A 3,961-nucleotide genomic window follows, 5' to 3' on the forward strand; every position below is an offset into this window, starting at 1 on the left:
TCCCAGTTACTCAGGAGGCTGAAGTAGGAGGATTGCTTGAGCCCAGGAGGTTGAGGCTGCAGTGAGCAATGATCTCACCACTGTGCTCCAGCCTGGGTGGCAGAGCAAGACCCTGTCTCTAAAAAAACCCATAAATTAGGTGGCTTATAAACAACAGAAGTTTCTTTCTCATAGTTCTGGAGACTGGGAAGTCCAAGTTTAAGATCCCAGTAAAGTCAGTATCTTGTGAGGCCCATTTCCTCGTAGATGGTTATCTTCTCACTGCACTCTCACATGGCGGAAGGGGCAAGGGGGCTTTCTAGGGCTTCTTATAAAGCACTAATCCCATTAATGAGGGCTCTGCCCCTTAACCTCATCACCTCTTGAAGGCCCCACCTCCTAATCCCATCACTTTGAGGGTGAGGATTTCAACAAATGAGTGTGGAGGGTCGCAAACACTCAGGCCCCAGCATGGCCCGGCACCTGCAGAGCGTGGCTTGGTGCAATCACTCTTTAAGCTCCTGCCCCTCGTTACTTGGTTTATTTCCCTCTCCTCCATAAACCTCCAAGGCTGGGCTACTGATCATCCTCTTCCTACAGACGAGAGCCTGCAGGCCTGGAGACGACGAAGCCTGCTCAGGCCACACGGCCTGCAGGTGGCACTGCACTGCAGCGGCCTGGGATGGGCCCCACGTCCTCAGCGCCCTGTGATGTCATTTCATTGTCGGAGCTGGGAGGGACCTGCTTGTTTTAGAGAAGGGGGTTCACCTGGGACACCCCTGAGCTTTGTCCCAAGCCTTGACAAGCCACTCACTTCCCACTTAGGAGTAGTTTCTCTGCACGCACCAGGCAGTGGGACCAGGGAAGAAATTGCATCTGCTAAGTGGTGTCATCTGCCTGCAAGACCTGCACAGCTCCCAGGCCTGTGGCTTTGGGCACCAGGTGCTGGGCCGGCGTCTGGAAATGATTAATTCCCTTTGGAGAGAAAAACATCACAGCTGCGTGGCCCTTCCCGGTCCTGGGCGTGGGGCGGGAGGCAGCCGTGCCCGGGATTTCACGCTGCCCCCACGCCTCCTTCCCCGTGCTTTTGTGACTTGCATCAGGGTAGATTTATTTTCCAATCCAGTGGTTTGTCAACATGTCAGTTGACTTGCCTACATCTGCTTTTTCCCCATGCCAGGACGGTGCCGGCCGAAAGGGAAGTGTCAGCTGTTCTTCTGTCTTTAAAAGGCAGTAAAGAAAAAAGCGCAGGGTTAAAGAAAAAAGCGCAGGGTTAAAGAAAAAAGCGCAGGGTCGGGTTTTGTAACGTCAGAGGAGGTCAAGGACACAGCATGGAGTGAGTTACCCGGGCGGCGAGGGAGTCAGTGGGGCTGGTCCACATCGCTGTCCCAGGGAACGGTATTTCTCTCTTTCTTCAGCCCTGATGCGTGTTGCAGGGCTGTGGACACTGGACGAGTTCGGAGAACTCCGGGTCACGTAGGCCCCAGAGGTGCCGGCTGATGGATGGGCTTGTCTTTCTCCCCTTGTCGCCTTTCAGATCTGACGGGAAACGCATGTGGGCGAGGAGGTGATGGGCTTCAAGGCGCGGCTCTCTGGTCGCAAGCCGCCTGTTCTCAGAATACAGCTGGCTGTGTTGTAATCGCACGCTGATCTCACAATAAATAACGTGTGCATGGAACGTGCCTTCAGATGAGCGTGAACTTTTACAGTGTGCACAAACAAAATCCCCCAGCCTGGAGAGCTAAAAGCAGGAGGCCGCCCAGGGGGTGACAGGGCCTGCCTTTCTGGACATGCATGACCTGCAGCCTCTGCACCGGGGCTGTGCTGCTAAATATAGCCGTGTTCGTGGGCCCCACTGGGTGGTTTTGTGAAAATCCATGATTCAGTTCACACTGATAATCTGCTCTGAGGCTGTGGGTGAGGGAGGATTTTCTGGGGGAACAGAAGGTGATCTGAGCGCTGGAGGGTAAGTGGGTTTTAGCTGGAGCTGTCGGCTGATCCTGGCCAAGAGACAAGGTTGCAGAGTTGATTCTGAAAGTTGGATATGTCTTGGGGTGAGAGTATCTCTGTCATATCATCAGACTCAGCATGAAGGTGGTGACAGTCCTTGAGAGGGAATGGGCCCAGCTAACAATGGCATGTGGATGTTTGAAGAAAAGGGGGAAGAGGGCTCTTGCTCTGAGACCTCGGGGTGTCCTGAGATGCAAAGAAGAACAGAGCCCAGAGCGTCAGGAAAGCTCCCATGAGTCTCTCCTTAGTCCCCCGAGTCTCTCATTGGTCCCCCACCCTGATCTGAGCTGTCTCCAAGGAAATATCTTCTGGAGTAATTTATCTTACATGTCAACTGGTCAGGACAGCCTCTGTGGGTTTGGGAAGGTAGAAGGGAGCTCCAGAGACAGCACCGAGCAGGACTTGATGCCAAGACACCTGCTCCCAAGACGATTAACTTGGGAAACTGGAATTATTCTGCCCAGAGGAGGCTGCGTCGTGCTCCACAGACATCTGCTGTCTCAGGCCACATCAGTAATGTTCTGTTTTTCCCGGAGACCTGTGCTCTGACTTATCCATCTGCATTTGGACATTGGAGTCTGTGAGGCCAGCCCTCATCTTTCTGTATGTAGGTGGGGAAACTGAGGCCTAGAGAGAGGCATGGCTTGCCCGAAATGGTGCTGACGGCGTGAAGTTGCACTTAGAAGTGGAGTACCTGTCTGGACAGCATCTACCTTTATGGGCCACCAGGCTAGCAGGCCTGGCCCAGAACAAGACCTGCAGCCTGTGCCAAGGAGAGAGGTGGCCTGGGTCGGGTCAGGTGCAAAAGCTGGCTCTCAATGATGTCTGTGATTCTCATGAGGGCAAGGATCCCAGCAAAGCCATCAGGGGGAAATTTGGGTTTGAGCAGTCATAGGAGGAGTCTGACAATATGACAGAGATACCCTCACCCCAAGACATGTCCAACATTCAGAATCAACTCTGCAACCTTGTCCCTTGGCCAGGAGTGGCCGACAGCCCCAACTAAAACCCACTTCCCCTCCAGCCACTCCATTGAGTTTGATGGAGCGGTGTCCACCCAGGAGGGACCACCAAAAATAGCTGGAAAGAAGCAACAAGGGAACAGGGCCTATGGGTTGGCTGCTGTGGGCCACTCACCGACAGGCCCCTTGCTCTGCCCAAATCCTCTTGGTAGCCCCTTAGTCAGGTGATATCACCCCCTCATCACAGATTGGAAAGTGAGGCTCAGAGCTCCACCAACCGCTCAAGGCCACACAGCCAGGCCACACAGAGCAGGAGCTGGAGCCTGAGCGCTGTTTTCTCTGATGCCAAAGCTCTTTCTGAGAGTTCACGCACCTCCATGAGCCCTGTGGCTCCTCCTGCTGTTTGGGGCATGAGGAGTGCTGCCTATGCCCTTAGGGAGATGCCTCAGGAGGGGCGACTTGCTCTTGAAAAGCAGCCACCTCTCACCTGGGTCATGTCTGAGCGGGGCTCCCTAGAGCAGGACCATCTTGTTCAGAGGCTGGAATTTGTCCGTCAGTGTTAGTCACTGACCGTTTTCATGGATGCTTTTGGCTGGCACTCACTTCCCTATAGATCTAATCTTGGACTTCATCACCGAGGCCATCACGCCTAGGAAGCTGGCTGTCCCTACCCTTCTAGCCTTCGGATAAAGCTGTACTTGCAGGGGAAGCTGCCCCTTTGGCCTCCGAGTGGAGCAAAGACGTCAGGAAGCACAGATGCAAAGGAAGAAGCCAGTGGCACGGACCATGGCTCACCACGGGATCCTGCCTCTTTGTACAGACACAGAGGAGGGCTTTGGCCACTAGAGCAGGAGCGAGCAGGGGCACCTTCTTCATGCTAAGTCACCTGCTAGTCTAGATTCTTAATATTTCTATTCTCAGTGCCGGATACACAGCAGGTACACAGTTAATGTTTATCCCACAGGATTAAATGCACACAAGAAAGCAGATGTCTTTCCCAAGGGAATGTG

Source organism: Pongo pygmaeus, chromosome 18 (genome assembly GCF_028885625.2).
Source record: "Pongo pygmaeus isolate AG05252 chromosome 18, NHGRI_mPonPyg2-v2.0_pri, whole genome shotgun sequence".
Classification (NCBI taxonomy): domain Eukaryota; kingdom Metazoa; phylum Chordata; class Mammalia; order Primates; family Hominidae; genus Pongo; species Pongo pygmaeus.